The 24,982-nt window shown below is 40.6% G+C and overlaps 1 non-coding gene across 1 annotated transcript; it reads right to left on the bottom strand.

Annotated features, from left to right (window-relative positions):
• Positions 1-1,047: 1,047 nt before the first annotated feature.
• LOC130032177 (U6 spliceosomal RNA) lies at positions 1,048-1,154 on the bottom strand. Its single transcript, XR_008793741.1, has one exon. It is a non-coding gene; the product is annotated as a U6 spliceosomal RNA (small nuclear RNA).
• Positions 1,155-24,982: the final 23,828 nt, after the last annotated feature.

A 24,982-nucleotide genomic window follows, 5' to 3' on the forward strand; every position in this document is an offset into this window, starting at 1 on the left:
GGAATTTTCTAATTAAGTTTTTCCCTACTTGATCTATTCCATGGAAAAAAATGTTAAAATCTACTACTACTATCATATTGATGCCATTATATTACTTCAGGTCTTTAAATATCTTCAGCTTCTTTAAATATCTTTGTGGCCCATCATTAGCTGTGTACATGTTTTAGAAGTATAAGTTTTTCTTGATGCATGTAACCCTTGACCATTAAGTAATGCTGATCCATGTCCATTACAATCTTTTAAAATTTAAAGTCTATGTTATCTTATTAGCTCAGTGGGTAGGGTGTTTGCCTTGCACACAGCCAACCAGGGTTCAATTCCTCCGCCCCTCTCAAAAAGCCTGGCAAGCTACCGAGAGTATCCTGCCTGCATGGTAGGGCCTGGCAAGCTTCCCATGCTGTATTCGATATGCCAAAAACAGTAACAATAAGTCTCACAATGGAGACATTACTGGTGCCTGCTCGAGCAAATCGATGAACAACGGGAAGACAGTGCTACAGTGCTACAGTTATCTTATTTAAATATGACCACACCAGTCTTAACAGGGAATTGTCTATCTGTAAGACTGTTTTCCAGCAGTTGACTTTGAGCCATGTTTAGTTTAGCCATGTTTAGCCACATTACTGTTCAGATGTGTCTTTTGTGAACAGTGGAAAATGGGTTTGGTTTCTGATGCTTCTCAGAATTCTGTGCCCCTTGATTAGTGGGTTCAATCCATTGATATCCGGTTAGATCACTGAGATGAAAGAATTTATTGCCATAATTTTGTATAAATTATGAGTGCTTGTCTTTTAAAGAAACTTCTTTAATGCTTTTAGAAAAATGGTTTCAAGGCATAAAGTTCCTAAGATGTTGCTTGTTTATGAAAATTTACATCATTGCTTTGAATCCAAGATACTGAATGATAATCTTGCTGCATAGTATATTCTTAGTGAGGTGTGTTTTCAGTGTGTGTGTGTGTGTGTGTGTGTGTTTTACTATAGCCTTTCATTCTCTTCCACCCTATAGAGTCTTGTTTGATAGATAAGCTGTGAATCTTTTTTCTTCCTTTCTTTTTTTTGCTTCATGAATTTGCATGTCATCCTTGCGCAGGGGCCATGCTAATCTTCTCTTTATCGTTCCAATTTTAGTATATGTGCTGCCGAAGCGAGCACTAAGCTGTGAATCTTACTTATTATTATTTTGTAACTTCCTTCTCTAATCCATTGCCTTCGATATATATTTCCCCCCACTTTATTTAAACAAAATAGTTTAAAAGATTGTTCACTGTGATTTGTTGTAGGCTTTCAATATTCCAGCACCAATCCCACCATCACTGTCACCTTCCCTTCACCATTGTCTCTTTTTTCCAACCACCCCTCAGGCCTGCCCCCGTAGAGGTCCACAATTATTTATTTTAGGCTGGAGCGATAGCACAGCGGGTAGGGCGTTTGCCTTGCACGCAGCCAACATGGCCGACCCGAGTTCGATTCCTCCGCCCCTCTCGGAGAGCCCGGCGAGCTACCGAGAGTATTGGATATGCCAGACACAGTAACAACAAAGTCTCCAATGGAGACGTTACTGGGCCCAAGAGTTACTTGTTACCAATAAATGGCTAATGGAATGATCAAAAAGTATTTCAGTAAAAGAAAATCTGTGAAAATTGTCTTTCTCCATAGGGACATTGAGTCCTTGTCTGAGAATTTATTAAGCTTTTGTTGCAAGGTAAGCCTTCTGTGTTGTTGCCCTTCTTAGTCAAAATTAGTTGGCTTCTATGTTATGTTCCCATCCAATCTGGTGTGCTACTTTTGGGATACTAGTGTTGTAGAGTTTGGAGATGTGTGGCTGGGAATGTTGCCAAGCACTCCAGAAAATCCAGAACCAGGAAGTCTGGCCAGAGGCATAGCAACAGCTGATGGAGTATGAGTGCAGCTGCCTGGACTTTTGTAGGGTGGGAAATTGCCACCCCTCTCCCTAGATTGTCGCAGAAGTCTCTGCCAGGACCTACTATTAGAGAAATTTTTGCAGCTAGTTGATCTCTTTCAAGATTTATTTATAGTCTCTAGAACAAGACCTGCGATAGCACAGTGGTAGAGCATTTGCCTTGCGCACAGCCAGCCTGGCTGAGCTGGGTTAGATTTCTCCACCCCTCTCAGAGAGCCCAGCAAGCTACCAAGAGTATCTCACCCACAAGACAAAGCCTGGCAAGCTACCTGTGACGTATTCAATATGCCAAACACAGTAACAACAAGCCTCAAAATGGAGACGTTACAGGCCCGCTCGAGCAAAATTGATGAACAATGGGAGGACAGTGTTTGTTTTTTGTTTGTTAGAACAAGGCCAGTAGATGAACTTACCATAGTGGCAGTGGTAGGACATTGGTGTGCTTGCTTTCAGTATTATATCTCTGTCTTTTGGAATTTGTCATTTTGATTAAGATGTATGTTATTTTTCTATTATGTTTATTTTGGTTAGAACTCTGAGCTTCTTAAATCAGGGTGCATGTGCCCTTCAAATCTGGGAAATTGTTAGTTACAATTTCTTTGAGAAGTATTTCTTCATCAATCTTACCTTCCTGTAACTTAGGAACTCCATGAGGTTTTTCTTTTTTTTTTTTGAAAGAGGGTAAGAGTTCACACCCAGATGTAGCTTAGAGCTTACTCCTGGCTCTATGCTCAGGAATCTCTTTTGTAAGGAATCAGGGGACCATATGTGATGCCTGGAATTGAACTTAGGTTGACTTCATGTAAAGTGCCTTGTCCACTGTACTATACTTCTTATATTGTCACTCTTGAATTCATCCCATAATCCTCTGGTATATTGTTCATTTTTCTTACAATGATTTTTCCAGCTTTGTTGTTTTCTGGGTATTCCTATGTTATACTATTAAGGTTACTGATTCATTTTTCAGATGCTTTCATTCTGTTTCTGAAATCTTCCATTTAACTTCCACTGAAATCTTCCAGTAAACTTTCCACTGAGCATGCTCTTGAGTTCTGTCATTTCTGATTACAGCTTTCTCATCTCTACCCTTATATGTTTTCATGCTTTATTGACTGCCAGTGCCATAGAGTACAATAAACATATTTATAAATGTACTTCTAAAATCTTTGGCACTATTGCTGCAACATGGGAAGATGCTGTCATTGACAATATTGACGGGGAATACAATCGACTGGTTCAGCACCTCCATGATTGTGTGAGGAACGCTAAGAGAGAGATAGCCACAAAAAAAAAACGCCTGTCTTCAAAAACTCTTGAACTTATTTGCCAATGTGGCTTGGCGCATGCCTCAGGCAACCTCAATCGAACATCCGAGCTCACAAAGCAGTACAGAGAAGTGATAAAGGAAGACCTCAAAGAGAGAAGAGCAGCAGTGCTGGTAGATGTGGCAGAAGCCAGGAAAAGCATTTGTAATGCCCGCCTGTCCTTCCCCAACTACAAGACCAAGATGACTGCCCTCCAACATACTGATGGATCTATCACATCTTCCAGAAGGGCAATGGAGAAGATTATCCATGACTTCTACTCAGATCTCTTTGATAGTCATATCCACCTGCCCACATACCAAATTCCGCAGGATGGATATGTTGTTCCCAACATTCTCCCTTCCGAAATTCGACATGCCATTTTGTCGGTAAAGAAATGAACAGCACCTGGCCCAGACAAGGTAAGACCTGAACACCTGAAGAACCTGCCATGAGTACTCATCAATAAGCTTACTCAGCTCTTCACATGCTACCTGTCTGAATACAAGGTTCTGTCCCATTGGAAAGACAGCAGGACTGTACTACTGTACAAGAAGGGGGACATCCATGACATTGGCAAGTATAGCCTGATCTGCCTGTTGTCTGTAGTCTACAAGCTGTTCACTCGAGTCATCCTGAACAGGATTGGCAGAACACTAGATGAAGGACAACTATGCGAGCAAGCAGGGTTCCACAAAGGATTCAGTACAATCAACCATATCCACATGATAACCAAGCTCATTGAGGTTTCTCAGGAGTTCAAGATACTGCTCTGTCTAATGTTCATTGATTAAATGAAGACCTTTGATTCTGTTGAGACGGAAGTGGTCATCGAAGCCCTAGTCAATCAGGGCATTCAAACTCAATACATCAGGATCCTCCATGAGCTGTATCATGGATTCACTACTAGGATCTCACCATTCTACATAGAAGTGATCATCGATGTCAAGAGAGAGTGATACCATTTCACCGAAACTCTTCAGTGCCACCCTCGAGAATGTCATGCGATGACTGGAATGGGAAGGAATGGGAGTGAAGATAGATGGTCAGCAACTACATCACCTCAACTTTGCTGATGACCTAGTTATAATACCAAACTTTAGCCAAGCGGCACAAATGCTGGCCGACTTTGACCGTGAGTGTGGAAAAGTCTGACTCCAGCTGAATCTCACGAAGACAATGTTTATGAGAAACAGTCTCATTCCTGACATTCCATTCATTCTCAACAGAATGACCATCTCTGAATGCAATAGTTATGTGTACCTAGGTCGAGAAGTCAACATGATGAATGACCTGGCACCTGAGTTGCTCAGGATGAAGAGAGCAGCTTGGAACGCCTTCAAGAGCATCGAAGAAATAGCTAAGAAAACGAAGAACCTCTGGTTCCGGGCACATCTCTTCGATTTCACTGTTCTTCCTGCATTAACATATGCCTCAGAGACCTGGGCCTTACGAAAACAGAATGAGAATGCTATTCGGGTCTCCCAAAGAGAAATAAAAAGAGCTATGCTGGGAGTATCACGTTTTACTCAAATGAGAGAAAGAATCTGTAGTTCCGACCTCCGTGGATGGTCAAGAATCAGGGACGCTCGTTTGCCAAGGTGTCAAAAATCAGATGGGCTGGACACATAATGCAATTTGAAAATGACAGCTGGACTAGAGCCATTACCAACTGGATTCCACGGGACATTAAAAGACCACATGGCCGCCCACCTACGAGATGGTCAAACTTCTTCGTCAAGACCCTGAACAATCAGTTTGAGGCTCTTTGTGTTCTTGGAGGAAGCAAATTGTCTACACTAGCATGGGACAGGAACGAATGAAGATGTTACTGGCGCCCTCTCGAGCAAATCAATCAGTAACGGGATGTCAAGAGATCAAGTGATCAAGTGATTGACTGCCAATACCATCGAGTACACTAAACATCTTTATAAACGTACCTCTAAAATCTTTGCCTGAAATGTCAGAGTTTGTTGGTCCTCCTAGAGTCTTCTGAAGTATTCTCTTGAGTCATAGAACTTCGTGGGCTTCTGTACTTCACCATTGTGCTCTGAGGGCTTGGATGAGGTTCTTGTTTTTGTAGAATCTTGTTTCTTCTTTTGACCGGTGCTTAAGGCTTTGTGATTGGGGTGGGACTTAGGGATGATGGTTGAGGGAGTGGAGCTTTTAAAATTGCCTTTTATGTATATTATTTAATTATTTGTGGCAGTTATTCTGAAATCCTTATTCGCTAGATCACAGTCTTACATGTCTATAAGTTTGGGTTCTGGATATTTGTAACCTAATTTTGATATCATACACCTTGATTGGGAGGTGTTATGGAATATTACTCTGAATATTTATTGTCTAACACCTTTTTATAATTTATTTTGGTTTTGAGACCACACGTGCCTGTGCTCTGGGTTTACTTCTGGCTCTGCACTCAGGGATCACTCCATATGGGGTTTCGGGACTCAAACCTAGGTCAGTCACGTGTAAGACAAATGCCCTATCTGCTGTACTATCACTCCAGCCCCAACTTTTTTTTTATTTTTATAAAGCTTTGCTTATAATTTTAGTTCAACATTTTAGTGATTAGATGTCTTTCCTTTTTTCAGCTAGTGGCACTATGGCATTAGTTTTTGATCATTTCTTACATTTCTGAATTTGTTGACATTCTACTACTTACCGTCTTACCTCGGCTGTGGGTTTTATTACTGGATCTCATCTAAGAAATGATACACATTGATGTTGCACTCTGGAACCATCAGGTCTTAGCTTCTGCCATTGTTTGGGGGGTGAAAGGGAGAGGGAGTCAGCATGAATGAAACACAGCTTCTATGGGGCTGGAGTGATAGACAGGCGGTAGGGCGTTTGCCTGGCACACGGCCACCCCCAGCTCCAATCCCAGCATCCCATATGGTCCCCCCAGCACAGTCAGAAATAATTCCTGAGTGCATGAGCCAGGAGTAGCCCCTGTGCATCGCCAGGTGTGACGTGCAAAGAAAACAAGAAAGAAACACAGCTCCTAACAACTAGCATCAGGGTGGATGAGGATGGATCAAGTTCTGGATCAAGTACTTACCTCTCATTCTCAGTCCAGAGTCCCCCAGAATGCATACAGCTTCTGTCACTGTCATCCCCTTCACGTTCACAGACCTGAGTCACAGCTGCCAGTTAATTAAACTCCATACTTTATTCAGATTTATTCATATTTTCTTAGTTTTTAAATAATATCCTTTTGCATTTCAAGAATACTGTACAAGACATTATAGCTATCATATTTAACCATGATTATTTCCTTGGGCTTCTCTGCTTGCAACAGATTCTCAGACACCATGTCTACAAAAATTACACGTTCTTGTCTTTTATGTCCTGTATAGTTTTGATGACATAAAAACCTAACTCTGAAACTATAAGTAAAGATAATTACAGATCAACTTTCTGTATAAATAATGCATTAGAAAATCAACATAAAACACAATAAATGAAAAGGACTAATGTTCAAATAGGGAAGAAGGTGCTTGTTTTGCATTTGCCCAGACCTGTTTCAACCCCAGGCTTTGCAGCATCCTGTTATCTTGAAGTCCATCCCAGAACATAATCCAGCCACTCATTTACAGTCAACCTTGAGAAATGATTACTTGAAAATTGTTGCTGCTCAGGTCTAGAAGTAGACCTTGAAAAACAATTACTGCTTCCATTCCAGAAGGAAACCTTTAAAAATTGTAAACTAAAATTTAAGGTGGTGGAATTTAATGTGGAATCTCTCTTGATAACTGACAAAGGGAAATCTGAGGATTTCTCTTTCAATAATACACTTGTGTTCTTGTAAGCTAAGGAGTCTTTAGTATGCTATGCAACACTTGTATTCTTTTAAGTTAATGAGTTTTTAGTATGCTATGCAACAACAAAAATTTTATATAACATCCAACAACAAATCCAATGGGATACAAGTAAAATTTATAAAATATTTTTATCTGACACAAAAAGTGCTAACCATGAATGAAAGCTTCTATAAATTGATTAAATCTAAAATGAAGTCATTCCGTTTATCAAAAATCACCATCAAGAGACTTTTGGAGCTTGAGAATGTGGCTCAGTGGTAGAACATCTTCATCACAGACATGAGGGTGTGAATTCAATCTCTGGTACCACCCTAGATTGCCTTTGCCATTGTGATTACCAGCACCACAAAATGCGTGGTCTCCAGTGGACACCATGACCAACTATATCTGAATATTGAAATCAAGAGTCTGATCACCATAACTAAAGTTTTTAAGCATTTTAGCCAGTGTGTGAACCCCAGCAAAGACAACCAAATGAGAAATATCCAAACTTTCCAGTGACTAAGGGAAGAGAGAGAGAGAGAGAGAGAGAGAGAGAGAGAGAGAGAGAGAGAGAAAAGAGATAGGATGCAGAGAACTATAAGACAAATATTTCTACTAATAATATTTTCCTTAAGATTATTAAATATCTGTGAACATGATGAAGTCTAAATTAACCAATTTTAGAGCAGGATATCTTTGTTCTGTGTGAGTAGAACCAATGCTAGCTTCTATTCTTGGGGGTATTTTACCAAGACTAAGGAATTGCTCAGGTAAAGTAGTGAAGATATATAGATAGAAAAACTTTGCTGAAATATTGAGAAACTTGAAATAAATATACACAGGTCATACAGTGAATTGAAATCTGGGAGAGCTACAATGCAGAACTAATCTTCCTGGACTATTCATTGCTTTTCATGGTAACTTTATTAGTAAGTGATATTATAGGAGATTGTGTTGTTAGTTATTAGATATTAATTTCTGGTTAGAGGAACTGGTCCTACTCCAAAGTACTTGAAGCCAGGGTAAGGTGAAATTAACTGAAGTTGTAAATCAGTACTAATCAATTTATTTTATTTTTTTTTAAATTTATTTATTTATTGAATCACCATGGGAAAGGTTACAAAGCTTTCAGGTTTAGGTCTCAGTCATGCAAATATCAAGCACATTTCCCTTTACCAAAACTTATTTTTTACCATGAAGAACCCCAATAAAACCCCACCCCCCACCCCTCCCAGTCCCTGTGGGGCAGATGAATTCTAGTTAACACTCTATCTGCTTTGATTAGATTCATTGTTTCAATAAAAGATTCACCACTATTATTTAGAGTTTACCCCCCCACCCCCAAATCAGACATGCTGACAAAGCATTGTGAAGTGATTTGCTTTCTACAGCTGGGTTCAAGAATTATATGTTGGTTTTGGATTTCTGCTATTTTACTTATTGACCCTGGAAGTGTTTCTACTGAAAGTCAGATAGTTAAGAAATTGGTTTCTGTGCTCTGGAGTCGTGGCTGTGCTGGAGAGCCGCTAGTGGGGGGCAACTGGTGGCCTCGGTAGGGCGTGAAGGACGGACCGGAACGCCCCCCTTCCCATGAGGTTTTAGTCACCCCCACACCCCCGGCTCATACCTGCTGTCCACAAGGCTCCCATGCGGCCGCCATCTTTCTTTCCAGAGAGGAGAAGGCGACAGGGGCAACACCCTTTCCCCTCCGGACAGACCTGATGGCCTGGATTAACGCATAGTCCGTTCACTTTTCTGCTCCAAGCTGCCAGGTTCTGCATTAAGTCCTTGTGCTTCTGGGGCCGTGGCCGTGCTGGAGAGCCGCTCGCGGGGGGCAACTGGTGACCTCGGTAGGGCGTGAAGGACGGACCGGAACGCCCCCCTTCCCATGAGTTTTTAGTCGCCCCCACATCCCTGGCTCATACCTGCTGTCCACAAGGCTCCCATGTGGCCGCCATCTTTCTTTCCAGAGGGAGGAGGGCGGAAGGGACCAACACCCTTTCCCCTCTGGGCAGACATGATGGCCTGGATTAACACATAGTCCTTTCACTTTTCTGCTCCAAGCTGCTGGGTTCTGCATTAAGTCCTTGTGCTTCTGGGGCTGTGGCCGTGCTGGAGAGCTGCTCATGGGGGGCAACTGGTGACCTCGGTAGGGCGTGAAGGGCGGACCGGAACGCCCCCCTTCCCATGAGGTTTTAGTTGTCCCCACACCCCCGGCTCATACCTGCTGTCCACAAGGCTCCCATGTGGCCGCCATCTTTCTTTCCAGAGAGGAGAGGGCGAATGGGGCAACACCCTTTCCCCTCCAGACAGTCATGATGGCCTGGATTAATGCATAGCCCGTTCACTTTTCTGCTCCAAGCTACTGGATTATGCATTAAGTCCTTGTGTTTCTGGGGCTGTGGCCATGCTCCAAACATAACTATGATTTTCAGAGAGAAACGTTGGGTGGTTTACTTCCCACGGATCACTTTGTATATAGAGAGATGTCGTGCGGTCGCTCATGCGGCCACGCGGTTTTGAGGAAAAGTCCTAGTTCCCGCATACTCGAGCTGTGGTTGTAGAGGCTTCTGGTCACCGGGGTTCCATCTGGGGGAGGCGGGATGCAGTACCTACCCCATCTGGGGCTTCCCGATGATCTCGGCTCTTTTTGGAACCTGTTTTTTTTTTTTCCTTCAGGATCTGTGGATCCCGCCCTCCATGTTGTCCTTCTCTTCGGCTGAATGCTGTAAATATGGTGCTGGGGGGCGGGCTGTGGGCGTGACTTCCGGAATCTGAGGTTACCTGGGAGTTGTAGTCCCGGCAGATTTGAGGAAAAGTCCAAGTTCCCGCATACTCGAGCTGTGGTTGTAGAGGCTTCTGGTCACCGGGGTTCCATCTGGGGGAGGCGGGATGCGGTACCTACCCCATCTGGGGCTTCCCGATGATCTCGGCTCTTTTTGGAACCTGTTTTTTTTTTTTCCTTCGGGATCTGTGGATCCCGCCCTCCATGTTGTCCTTCTCTTCGGCTGAATGCTGTAAATATGGTGCTGGGGGGCGGGCTGTGGGCGTGACTTCCGGAATCTGAGGTTACCTGGGAGTTGTAGTCCCGGCAGATTTGAGGAAAAGTCCAAGTTCCCGCATACTCGAGCTGTGGTTGTAGAGGCTTCTGGTCACCGGGGTTCCATCTGGGGGAGGCGGGATGCGGTACCTACCCCATCTGGGGCTTCCCGATGATCTCGGCTCTTTTTGGAACCTGTTTTTTTTTTTCCTTCGGGATCTGTGGATCCCGCCCTCCATGTTGTCCTTCTCTTCGGCTGAATGCTGTAAATATGGTGCTGGGGGGCGGGCTGTGGGCGTGACTTCCGGAATCTGAGGTTACCTGGGAGTTGTAGTCCCGGCAGATTTGAGGAAAAGTCCAAGTTCCCGCATACTCGAGCTGTGGTTGTAGAGGCTTCTGGTCACCGGGGTTCCATCTGGGGGAGGCGGGATGCGGTACCTACCCCATCTGGGGCTTCCCGATGATCTCGGCTCTTTTTGGAACCTGTTTTTTTTTTTTTCCTTCGGGATCTGTGGATCCCGCCCTCCATGTTGTCCTTCTCTTCGGCTGAATGCTGTAAATATGGCCAGTACTAATCAATTTTAACAAAGATTTTATATTAGCCTTTTTTTATTTGTTATAAAAAGGACATGATGAACTCAGACAGTCTCTCACCCTGTTCGTTCCATTCTAGGCCATGGGTCCCAATGTGAAGTTCTTTAGTTGATCTTCTCGGTCCTATCTTGGCATTAAAATCACCCACAATGATCTTGTAGAAGGTGTGGTCTTCTTTATAGAACTTCTCCAGCTCCATGTATAACTTCTCAATTTCTTCTTCATCATAATTAGATGTTGGTGCATAGACAACAAAGATACAAACTGCCGGCAGTGAGCCACATCTATTCAAATGTAAACGTCCAATTCGGGTTGTTAGGCATTCGAATGAATCAATGCTCATGGCCAAGTTTGTGTTGACAAGGACACCGACACCTTCGACACCTCTTTTATCGCATGTTCTGAGGAACAATTTTTCTCCAGTGTCGAAAACGGCATGATGAGATTGGTGCCTTCTTGTCTCGGTCAGACCAATAATGTCGTATTTGATCTTTGCGCTTGTACCATCAGGTCCTCAATGGATGCATTTGATGCTAGTGTACATGCATTGAAAGTACAGACGATCATTTTTGTATTCCTTCGTTGTGGCAGCCTAGTTCGGCCTTGAGATTTTATCAGCCTCTCCTTTCTCATCTTTCTCAATGCTGCTATATTGGTGAAGCCTTCAGAGTCAGGTGAATGCGACCCATTGTAATTACTGGTTTTGGCATATCGAATACACAACAGATAGCTTGCGAGGCTCTGCCGTGCGGGCTGAATACTCTCGGCAGCTTGCCAGGCTTTCCGAGAGGATAGAGGCTTTTGGGGAGACCTCTAATCGCCCTCATAGGTATTACCATATTTGAACCCTATCAAATATGGTAAGGCAATTCCGGAAGATGGGTATTTAGTGTCTTATAATGTGTCGCGCGGCCGCTTTGCTTTGCGGCTGTGCAGGTCTGGAAAGCGTCCTGGATTGTGGCAGCAGCTGGCTAGTGGAGGTATTGTTGGTAGTGGAGATCTGCCAGTGAGGTATTTATCTGGTCCCGGTAGGGGTAGGGTGGGTCTTCTGTGTGCAATCCAATCCCTGGGTCTCTGGTGGTTGGTGGAAGCAGACAGGGCAGGGTAGGGTGGGGCTCCTGATTATAATCCCTTTGTCACCTATGGTTGGTGGGAGCAAACAGAGAATCTCTGTCCCTGGGTCTGTTGAGCCTGGAGTCCAAGGTCTCAGAGAGTTCCGCTTATCTTGTTCTGTGGGGCTTCAGTCATGCATGAGCCTCAGCCCGAGCGACTGCGCGGGTCCGGAAAGCGTCTTGGAGTGTGGCGGCGGCTGGGTAGTGGAGGGAGTGCCAGAGTTCATCATGTCGACCAAGACCATCCATGGTAACTCACAGTTCCAGAAGACGGAATCTAAACGTTGGACATGGGAGTCTCCCGGTGGACGATTCCACAACGAAATAGACCACATCATATTCAATTGACGGTTTTGCCTGATTGTTGTCGCTGTTGTCCCAAAATTCCAAACAGGATCGGACCACCGTCTCCTTCGTGCAAAATTCTACTTCACAGAGCGGGGAAAAAGGGCTGCAAAGTTTAAAAAGAGAACTCCCAGAACGACCACCAACTGGGAGCTCTTTGGCACTATTGCTGCAACATGGGAAGATGCCATTGTTGACAACATTGACGAGGAATACGATCGACTGGTTCAGCGCCTCTATGATTGTGCGAGGAACGCCAAGAGAGAGATAGCCACAAAAAAAACACCTGTCTTCAAAAACTCGAGCTTATTCGTCAAAGTGGTTTGGCGCATGCCTCAGGCAACCGAAAGCGAACATCTGAGCTCGCAAAGCAGTGCAGAGATGCGATCAAGGAAGACCTCAAAGAGAGAAGAGCAGAAGTGCTAGTAGATGAGGCAGAAGCTGGGAAAAGTATTTGCAATGCCCGCCTGTCCTTTGCCAACTACAAGACCAAGATGACTGCCCTCCGACATCCTGATGGATCTATCACATCCTCCAGAACGGCAATGGAGAAGATTAGCCATGACTTCTACTCAAATCTCTTCGATAGCCATGTCTACTTGCCAACATACCAAATTCCACAGGATGGATGTCATTCCCAATATTCTCCCTTCCAAAATCTGACACGCCATTTCGTCAGTAAAGAAATGAACAGCACCCGGCCCAGACAAGGTCAGACCTGACCACCTGAAGAACCTGCCGTTAGTACTCATCAATACGCTGGCACGGCTCTTCACAGGCTACCTGTCTGAATGCAAGGTTCTGTCCCAATGGAAAACCAGCAGGACTGTACTACTGTTCAAGAAGGGAGACATCCATGACATTGGCAACTATCGCCCGATCTGCATATTGTCTGCCATCTACAAGTTGTTCACTCGAGTCATCCTAAATAGGATTGGCAGAACACTAGATGAAGGACAACCATGCGAGCAAGCCGGGTTCCACAAAGGATTCAGCACCATCAACCATATCCACATGATAACCAAGCTCATCGATGTTTCTCGGGAGTTCAAGATGCCGCTCTGTCTAATGTTCATTGACTTAAAGAAGGCCTTTGATTCTGTTGAGACGTAAGCGGTCATTGAAGCCCTAGCCAATCAGGGCATTCAAACTCAATACATCAAGATCCTCCATGAGCTGTATTACGGATTCAGTACCAGGATCTCACCATTCTACAAAGAAGTAATCATCCATGTCAAGAGAGGGATTTGGCATGGTGATACCATTTCACCGAAACTCTTCAGTGCCACCCTCAAGAACATCATGCGATGACTGGAATGGGAAGGAATGGGAGTGAAGATAGATAGTCGGCAACTACACCACCTCCGCTTTGCTGATGACATTGTTTTAATAACACCAAACATCAGTCAAGCGGCACAAGTGCTGGTCGACTTTGACCGTGAGTGTGGAAAGGTAGGACTACAGCTGAATCTTACAAAGACAATGTTTATGAGAAACAGCCTCGTTCCTGATGCCCCATTTGCTCTCAACGGAACGACCATCTCAGAATGCAACAGCTATGTGTACCTAGGTCGAGAAGTCAATATGACAAATGACCTGGCACCCGAGCTGCGCAGGAGGAAGAGAGCAGCTTGGAATGCCTTCAAGAGCGTTGAAGAAATAGCTAAGAGGACGAAGAACCTCCGGCTCAGGGCACATTTCTTTGATTCCACTGTTCTTCCTGCATTAACATACAACTCAGAGACCTGGGCCCTACGCAAACAGGATGAGAATGCTATTCGCGTCTCCCAAAGAGGAATAGAAAGAGCTATTCTTGGACTATCACGTTTCACTCAAATGAGAGAAAGAATCTGGAGTTTCGACCTCCATCGACGATCAAGAATCAGGGACGCTGTCTCGTTTGCCCAGGTGTCAAAAATCAGATGGGCTGGTCACCTAATGAGATTTAAAGACAACCGCTGGACTAGAGCTGTTACCGACTGGAATCCACGGGATGTCAAAAGACCGCGTGGCCGCCCACCTACCAGATGGTCAGAGTTCTTCATCAAGTTCATGAACGATCGGTTTGAGGCTCTTCGTGTTCCTAGAGCGAACAGACGCCATTGGGCTACACTAGCACGCGATAGGGACAAATGGAGATGTTACTGGCGCCTGCTCGAGCAAATCGACAATTAACGGGAAGTCAAGTGATCAAGTGATCAAGTATAAAAAGGAAGAGGAGAACTTTTTATGGTGGAAATTATTATTTTATTTTCTACTGTTGTATGTATAACCAAAGATTATGAGACTTAGACAAATTTAGATTGTTTTATTATAGTTTAGGTAGTTGCATCACTCCATCACTGTCCATATGTCTCTTTTAGTCTGATTTTCTTTATCCCTGTTATTTTGCCTTGTTTGGTAATTGGTTTTGTATTCCAGTACCCAGTACTTGCCATTGTTCAATTTTGTATATTCTCTTGTTTTAGTTTTATATATTTAAGATGAGTGAGACCATCTACTCTTTGTCCCTCTCCCTCTCACTTATTTCAACTGATATGATACTTCCACTTCCATCCACATTGCAGCAAACTGTATGGGTTTTTCCCCCAAAATTAATGTTCTTGTGTTTGGGAAATAGATTTCAAAAAGTGGTATCACTGGATCATATGGAAATTCTATTCTTACATTTTTGAGGAATAACCATACTGCTTTCTGTAGAAATTGTATGCAAGATGACGTTCCCATTAACAGTGAATTAAGGTTCCCTTCTTAGCATATCACTGCCAACATTGGTTGTTTCCCGTTTTTGATACACGCCATTCTCACTGCCATCATCTCACTGAGATTATCTTACTGTTTGTTTGATTTACATTTCCCTAATAAGTGATGATAAACACTTTTTCATATGCCTGCTAGCCATCCATGTGCCTTTATATCATCTCCCAATTTTTGAATAGGTTTGTTGGATTTCTGTTGTTGAGCTATAAAAAATGCACCTTATTGTTTTCTCTCTTTTACTTAAATTGCAATTTTGTTGTTATTCTTTTCCAGTTGTGAGTTCAAATAGTTTATTTGAGCTATTTCTTATTTCTTGATGTATACCTGTATTGATATAAAATTTCCCCTGTATACTACTTTTACTGTGTCCCATAGGTTCTGACAATTTGTGCTTTCATTCTTATTTATTTCCATGACTCTTTTTATTCCTCTTTGACTTCCTCTTTAACCTAATATTTAACTGCATGCTTTCCAGTTTCTAAATGTTGGCTTTTTCCAGTTTTTATTTTATGGTTAATTTCTAATTTTATGACATTATGTTCTAACAAGACACTTGATATAGTTTTATTTTTGTGATGTTATGGTCACTCCGATTGTGCCACAGTGTCTGGTATATTCTGTAGAAAGTCCCATGTGCACTATAGAAGAATATGTATTTGGATTTATGTGGGTGGAGGGTCCTGTAAATATCTGTTCATCAGTTTGTCAATTCCTCACGAGGAACTCTGTTTGCTTACTGCTGTTCAATGTGGTTCTGTCTAATGAAGATGGCAGTGTATTAAAGTCTTCCAATACTACTGTGTTTTAATTGCTGTACTTCCTTGGATATATTAGAAATTACTTTATAAATTTTGCTGTTCCTTTATTTTGTGCATATATATTAATATATATTAATAATAGATAAGTATCTTTCATCTATTAATACCTTGATCAATATGTAATGTCTATCCCTATCCCTATTCATTTTTTTAACTTGAAAGATTTTTGTTCTAACACAAATATGAATGACCCTGCATGGTTGGAGGGTCTTATGTTTCAATACTTTGAAGATATAATTCCATTTTTTTCTTGTTAGTAAAGTTTCTGTTGAGAAATAGAACATGAATTTTATGTTGTATCCCCTGTGTTTGAGGCTCTGCTTCTTTCTCACTGCTTTAAATAGAATATCTTTGTTTTATTCTTGTCATTTTTATTACATTGTGTCTTAGTGTTAATTCTGTTCAAGTTTACTTTGTTTGAGACTCTTGGACCTTTTATATCAGCAAACAGTTCTCCCTCATCAGCTTTGGTAGGTTCTCAGCTATTATTTCTCCACCATTCTTTTCTTTTCTATTTCTCCTCCTTCTGGAATTTCTGAGTTAGGGTTGTTTTTCTTATTATTACTCATTAAATAACCTAAATGTTTCATTTCAAAATATCTTCTCAATGATCTCTTCTTTATTGATAATGCTCTGTCCCTTGGCTTTAGGTCACAATTCAATTTCCAGTTTCTTCCATTCTGATACAGAATCTTATGACTGTATTCCTTAGTTATTTTATTTCTGTTTGAATGGGTTCTTTAGTTCAGTGAAGATTGTGAGGATTATTGATCTGAAATGATCTGCTGTCAGCATTAAAAGATCTGCTGTACTTGAAGACTTTCCTGGGCATCTGTCACAATCTATTAATGTGACTGCCTTCAGTTTTTTCACTATTTCCAGTGCTTCACAGTTACTAAGAGTCGAACTCCAAGTTTCATGTAGTCTGAGCAGTAAAACCAGTGTTCCCATTAGCTAATAAGCTATGGTGGCTGTGACCAAAAAATGCAGGAATTAGGACCTGTGGGCATAGCTCAAAGGAGGTAGTTGGAGATCATACTCAAGCACCAAAACAGGAGTATCCCTAAGCACTACCAGGTATTACCCCAAAACCAAACCAAGTTAAAACAAAACCAAAAACTAGAGATGTTCAATTCTGTGAGACAGTTTGTTCTAACTGACTGCTTAAAATGTTTCAGGACTATGGTCAACCCCATTACCAAAAACTGTTCTGTCTGTGTGCCATAAGTTATATAAGTCTTGCAACTTCCATAAGCCCCACCCTATCAGGAAACTGATTATTGTAGACTACTAGGGACTGCAAACACCTGTTTGGCAGCCAACTTGACACCATAAAGAATCTTTTGCTTCTTTTCAGTACTGTCTCTCCAAGGGTATAAACTTAGGATGTTAATAAGATATGCAATAATTCATTCACTGTAAAAGCAACTGCTTCCAAGTCCTGCTAAGAAATGGATTATTTAGCTCCCTCTCTTCATTCTTTGGCCACTGAATGAAGTTTTTGTTAGTCTAAATATCTTTTTCTTCAATGTAAGCTCCAGTATCAATTGAAGTAATGTAAGAACTGCTCAAACAATGACAACCATTCGAAGTGCTCAGGTTGTGTAGATCAGAGAACCTGAGAGGTGGTATCACTTCAGAAACAACTTTAAACTAGGTCATTTGCTAAAACTGACCATAGACAGAAGGTTAAGAATCTGGGATTAGTGTCAGCACAAAAGCTGTTTTGGATGCATAGAAACCAAAAGAAAATTTTGCAAATATTTGCACATCAAAAAAATCCCTAAAGATATTTTATGAACACAGTAGTTACATAAAGAAGGAGGTGAGATGCTTTAGGGAGAGACTCTGAAAATAAGAGTTTTATTATATCAGTCTTCCAGAAACAAATTGAACCTGACCAGGTCTGAAATCCAGCACACCCAAATACACTTGTATGATTGAATTAAGGTTATCAACTCATATTATAGATGCCTTTCAAAGCCAAAATTCAATATGGAGGATAGTGCTTTCATTCAGAATCTACCTTTAAAGTTATATCTGTATTAAATTCATACAAAAACTACATGAGGATATTGGATCATGCAATCAGGAAGAAAGACAGAAAAATATGAAGTAGAAATAGACTCTGGTATTCCAGATATGAATTAAACAAATAGCTCCTATATGGAATATAGCTATTCCATACATGAAAGTTAACTGCAACTATTATTTTAATGATCATACTATCAAGAAAATTCAAGAAAGGGGCTGGAGCGAAGTACAGTGGGTAGGGCGTTTGCCTTGCACGCGGCCAACCCGGGTTCGATTCCCAGCATCCTATATGGTCCTCCGAGCACTGCCAGGAGTAGTTCCTGAGCGCAGAGCCAGGAGTAATGCCTGAGCATCGCTGGGTGTGACCCAAAAAGCAAAAAAAAAAAATTCAAGGAAAAGTATTTTTTGAAAATAAATTGAAATGTAGAATCTTAATTGAGAATTGTAATAAATTTATTAAAAGAATTAAGTTTCCAGTTCTCTTACAGGAAGCAGTGGGTCACAATGGGTCATTGACATGAATCAGAAAAGAATTTTATGTGAACTTCATTAGTCATGTTTTTAAAGACATCAAAGAGTTATAGAAACAAAGAGATTTAAATGAATAAAATTATAAAATGACTCTAAATGTTGAAAATCAGTCAAGACCTTGGTTAAAAAAATGGTACTGGGGAAACATAAATTAACAGAGCTATTTTTATTCTCACAGAAAACATTCAACTTACTTTAAAAAACATGAAAGCACAAACTACATTCAAGACTCATGATGAGAGATTAAATGTTGAATAAAACATAATATATTGCTAGTGTGAATTTTAAAATGCTTCAATGACTTTGAAAAATAACCTTATAATTTCTGGAAATGTTAGAGTTACACAGAACTGAAGTCCACAAATGTAAAAAAATGTGCTCACAAAAAAATTAAACATGTATGTTCACAGAACCAGTTTTCACCATAGCCAGCAGTGCTAGGGGGTTGCACTTGATGGTGCTTGGGTAACCAAGCTTTGCCAGAGGCCAAACATCAGGCTCTTGTGTGCAAAGCATGCAAAGCCTCTTGCATGTGTGCTCCCCAACACCTGGTGAACGATATATCTGGTCCTTGATAGCAGAACTTTAAATGCAATATGAAAACACTCCTAGGGGTTAATTGACAAATAAACAAAATGAGTCATCTATATCCAATAGAATATCATTTTTCAATAAAAAAGAATAAAGTATTGATAAATCAAAAGTATTATGGCAATGAAAGAAGTCAGTATTAATATAATATAATGCTATATGACCGTTTATCTGAAATATCCAGAACAAGCAAATCCAAAAATACCAAAAGTAGATAGAGTTGCCATAGTTTTGAGACAAGAGAAATGCATTTTTTCTAGCATGCACTAAATACTTGCATATCTTCTTTGCAGAATAATCTAAACTTTGACTCATTTATTGGTTGGGATATTTCTTTTTTACCAATTTTAACATGTTTTCCCTTTCTGAATAGTGTTCCTTGATGCAAAAATGTTTTGAACTTTCATGAAGCTTATTTTAATGTTCTATTTTATTTTGTTGTACTTCCAGTATCATATCTAATATATCATCACCTAAACCAAGGTAATGAATTATAAATATTTCACTATTTCCACTCATACATTGTTGTGTAAGATATAAAGTTCATTTCTGCATATGGTTTGAAGTTATGGCTAAACAAGGCTGAACAATCATTCTTTCTTTTATTGGGTGTGCCACACCCAGTGGTGCTCAGGGCTTATTCCTGGCTCTTTGCTCAGGAGTTCTAAAATTTTGATGGGGTAATACAGCTGGAGATAAATTTTTAACTGAATTCTGACTTTGGGGTCTGGAACCATCTCTTGCTAATCTCTTTCGAGATTAATTTATGAATCTCTGGATCCTGGCCAGTTAATGAGCTTATATGGTGCCAGAGGCAGTTCATGGGCATCACTGCCATGCTTCCAAAGAACAAGGAGATAGGGAGAGGTCACGCATCCTGACTCTGTAAGAGCCTGAGGATTTCAGTCACAAAACCTAGTATTTCAACAGATTCATTCCTGGAGGAGGCTCATCTGAGCCTGTGGAGTCTGTCCATGGGCATGTTGGCAATTGGGTTCTGTTGGGTTTGTGCTGCTGGGGCTCTGTTTGGGAGGGTTGAGGGCTCACCTGTCCCCCTCTGGGGTGCCCCAGATATGAGACTCAGCCTGACAAGAGATATGGAGGCATCTCTGCAGTTTGTTGATCTGTTTTGAGATTTATTTATGGTCTCTAAACAACTTTATTTTAATTCTCACTTCTTTAGTGTCTTATCTTTAAAAAACCCCAAATTATTGTTTACCCAAAGACTGCTAATATTACAATATACCTAGTTTTAGCTCCCTTATATAGATATCTAATCCTTATTCATTTATTTGTTTATTTATTTTTGCAGTGTTAGGACTCGAAACCTCAAACAGGTGATGCATGTACTGTGTCACTACACCACATCCCTGACTCCCATTTAAAATAAGTATTTCATAAAAAGCATTAGGTAAGTGTAAATTTTTAATTCATAAAATTAGCATATTTGGTACCATTTGATGATGAAAATGATGCTTTTGCATTAAATTCTTAGCACTTATGTTAAAAATAAATTCATCAGATATGTGTGATATGCTATTTTTGCAAACTAGGTTATTCCTAGCCTCCTGATCCCCCAAACTCTTAAAAGATACATTTATTTTAAATGATTGACTCACATGATTATAGGACTGGCAAGAATCTTGTTTTGACAATGTATTTTTACCTCCACTTTTTTTCAGTTCTACAAATGTCTTACCCTTAAAAATTATCTTTAGAGACACTTTAAAAGGGTATAGTGAAGAAATCTAAAACTCTACTTCACTAAAAATATGAGAACATTGGCATTATAGTACGGGGGGAAAAAAGGTAAAAAAAGTAAAGGCCCTCCCGTTGATCATCGATTTGCTCGAGTGGGCCCAGTAACGTCTCCATTGGAGACTTTGTTGTTACTGTGTTTGGCATATCAAAATACATCACGGGGAGCTTGCCAGGCTCTGCCGTGCGGGCGAGATACTCTCGGTAGCTTGCCGGGCTCTCCCTCACAGAAAAAAAAACTTCAAAAAATTTGTTACATTTTAGGTAACATGATTGTAATAGTATTTTTTAACTGAAAATAAATCAACTTATTAAAATTTTGGTTTTTTGACCACACCCAGCAGTGCTCAGAGTTTTACTCCTGACAGGGTTTGGAGGACCATATGTGGTGAGGAGATCAAACCCAGGTCAGCCACATACTTGGGCAAGCACACTATTTCTCTGGACTCTACTTTTTTGCTTTTTTAATTCGGGAGTTAGTTAATGGCTACAATAATCTAGAGAGCATTTCTTCAAGAAAGACAAATAAATATCAGTCAAAACTAATCTAATTATGTTCTATTCCCATACACCTCCTCACAGATCAGACATAATCTTGAAAGCAAGTAGATCAGAATAAGAGTATGTGTATAAGAGCAGGGCACAGCTACTAAAGGAAAAAATGAGTTTAGATAACCTCATCAGTCGGTCTCTAGAGAATTGTCACTATCGATGGACTTGGAAAGATAGTACAGTAGTAGGGTGCTTGCCTTGCATATGACCATACTTGGTTTGATTCCCCAAATCCCAGCAGCAGTGGCTCCTGCATGCAGAGCCAGGAGTTAAACCCTGAATACAGTTGAGTGTGTCCCCTCCCCAAATAAGAAAGAATTCTACATTTCAACTTTTTTTTTCTATGGGGAAAAAACCTCATTCTAATATTTGCCTGTATGTGAACTGATTCAGAATTGATCTAATGAGAAAATGCCTGGCTTCCAGTCAGAAATAATTAACAGAAACAAACATTCTATCTGCCAAAATGTGCAAAAAAAGATGATTTAAAATATTACATAGGGGAATTAAAAGGGTGTATTTGAAAGTCCACAAAAAAATCAAGTGCAATAATATGTATCAATAAAGTCTCAAAAAGAAAGAAAGGGGGTGCAGAAAATTTGTTTTAAAACACACATTAAATCTTTTCAAATTTAGAGAGTGCTAATCATCATTTCCAAGAAGTTAAATGAACTTAATGAAATAAACTAAAAGAGATTCACAACTTTAAACACCGGTGTCCAACTAGAAAATGCCAGAGGCTTTTTCAAGAAAATCTTTTTCCTTTTATTTTTTTAGTGTCTACATTTTTCTCTTCTTTAAAAATTAAATAACTGTGATTTACAAAGTTATGATAGTTGAGGTTTTTGGCATATAATATTTCAACTCCAATCCCACAGGCTAGATAGTACAGTGGTTAGGGAGTTTGTCTTGCACATGCTTGACCCAGGTCCAATCCCCAGCACTACACATGATCCTCTAAGCCTGCCAGGAGTGATTCCTGAATGAAAAACCACAAGTAACATCTGAGTACTTCCAAGTTGATCTCAAAGAAAAGAAAACAAAAATCCTTAAAATATTAGTAAAAATGATTCATCAGATGTAGGATTATTATTCAGACTAACTGCTGAAATTAAAAGTGTCAACCAATAAGTCTACATCCAGAAATGCTCTTCTTTCAAATGAAGGTGAGTGGTTGAAGACATAGCTCAATAGTTTCCAACTATGCTTTGCATGAGAGAGGCTTATCTTCAATCCCTGGCACCACTGTTCCCCAGAGCTCTGCCAGGAGGGACTCTGAGCATTGTAGCGTATGGTGTGTGTCCACACACACACACACACACACACACACACACACACACACACACACAAAACCACACACATCCCAAATAAATAAATAAATGCAAAGTCAAGATTTCTCAGACAAGCAAAACTTTATCATTTGGTGTGATGGGACAGACTGAACTTTGATGTTGGGTGTTGTACTAAATATATATAGAGGTATAAATCTAGATCCTGAAATGATGCAATATTTTAAAGTAATGATTAAGCTTTAAAAAATAAGAGTGTGTTGGAGAAATAGGACACTAGGTAAGGCGCTTTCCTTGAATGCAGCCAACCATATGGTCCATTGAGTCCTAACCAGGAGTGATCTCTGAACACAGAGCCAGGTGTAAACCCTGAGCATCACTGCATGTGGCCCAACAACAAATTAAAAAGGCATCCATATCAGGAAGGTAAAAGAAAACTTATTTTGGCTCACAGATTATGTGTATATTAGAAAATTATATACAGCAAGCTACCGAGCAAGCTACTGAGAGTATCCCACCCGCACAGCAAAGACTGGCAAGCTACACGTGGCGTATTTGATATGCCAAAAACAGTAGCAATAAGTCTCACAACGGAGATGTTACTGGTGCCTACTCGAGCAAATCGATGAACAATGGGAGGACAGTGCTATAGTGCTATATAGAGAGAAATTATTGCATTGAAAATCTAAGTAATGCACAGTTGAGAATAATGAAGGTATTCTTAAACTTTGTATGATCACTATGTTAGAGATATGTGTTTATACAAAGTAAATTTTAGAAATTTAAAAAACTTTAAAATTTACAAGATAAGTAAATTTTAAAAACATTAAATCAAGAAATAAATTTTATTTAAAATAGCAACAAGTAACTTAAAGTGAATTTTATAAAGCCAAGTGTAGGACTTATATGTAGAAAAACTACAAAATATTGCTGGAAGAATCTAAAGAGACCCAAGATAAGTGAAAAGTCATCTTACGTTCTTGAGTTTTTAAGATAAAGCTGCCCAAAGTGAATTTAAAACCAACACAGACCTTATCAAAACATAAAATGGCTGGTTTTCAAAAACTCATAATCTGAATTAAAGTTAATAAGAAAATACAGGTCTTGGAGCAATAATACAATGGGTAGGACTCTTGCCTTTATGCACGACCCTGGGTTCAATCCCTGGCACAAGATATGATCCCTTGCTGGTGGGAAATGGGCACTGGTGGAGGGATGGGTACTTGATCATTGTATGACTGAAACGCAAGCACAAAAGTTTGTAAGCCTGTAATTGTACCTCACGGTGATTAACTAATAAAGGTAAAGGTAAAGGTAAAGGCCCTCCCGTTGATCGTCGATTTGCTCGAGCGGGCCCAGTAACGTCTCCATTGGAGACTTGTTGTTACTGTGTTTGGCATATCGAATACTCTCGGTAGCTTGCCAGGCTCTCCGAGAGGGGCGGAGGAATCGATTAACTAATAAAAAAAAGTAAATTAAAAATAAAAGGATATGATCCCTTGAGCCCTTCCAGGAGTGCTCCCTGAGACATAGCTAGGAGTAAGCCAAAATATCCAAAAAATATTTTAAAGAAAGTATGATTAATTCAGAATGGCTAAAAGAATATTAAAAAAGAGGATCAAAGTTTTAAAATTGTCTTTGTTATCTTTTTTAAATTTTGTTTTGTTTTTGTCTGGGGGCCACATCTGACAGTGCTAAGGACTGACTCGTGGCTCTGCACTCAGGGATCATTCCTGGGGTTGCTTGGGGGACCATATGTGGTTCTGGGGATTGAACCTGGATTTGAAGTGTGCAAGGCAAATGCTCTGCCTGTTGTCATTATCACTCCAGCCCCTAAAATTTACATTTATCCATTTTAAAACACTGAATACTATGGCACCCACGAAACTATGGTACTGATATAAGGCTAGACATACATTACCAATGATAATAGGATTGGAAGGAGAGAAATAAATACAGGCATCCATGGTTACCTTATAAATATTGGTTTTTACAGGCCAGTTCCATCCAATAGGGAAAGTGTAGTCTCTTTAACAAAAGGTACTTGGACAACTATATATTTGCATGCATAAGGATCAATTTGAAGCCTGAATTTCTCTTCTTGCTCTACACCTTACTGTAGCACTGTAGCACTGTCCTCCCGTTGTTCATCGATTTGCTGGAGCGGGCACCAGTAATGTTTCCATTGTGAGACTTGTTGTTACTGTTTTTGGCATATCTAATATGCCTCAGGGAGCTTGCCAGGCTCTGCCATGTGGGTGGGATACTCTCGGTAGCTTGCCGGGCTCTCCGAGAGGGATGAAGGAATCAAACCCGGGTTAGCCACGTGCAAGGCAAATGCACTACCCGCTGTACTATCGCTCCAGCCCTTACACAAAAATTAATTCAAATGCATGATGAGAAAAGTGTAAGAGTTAAAATTAAAAAACTCTTAGAAGTTATAATCTGTGCAACTCTGTGAGACAATAGTTTCTTATATGTGACATTCAAAAAGTGGTAAAATAAAAAATAGATGAAATGGG

This window comes from Sorex fumeus, unplaced genomic scaffold (genome assembly GCF_029834395.1).
Source record: "Sorex fumeus unplaced genomic scaffold, SorFum_2.1 ptg000047l, whole genome shotgun sequence".
NCBI classification, from domain to species: domain Eukaryota; kingdom Metazoa; phylum Chordata; class Mammalia; order Eulipotyphla; family Soricidae; genus Sorex; species Sorex fumeus.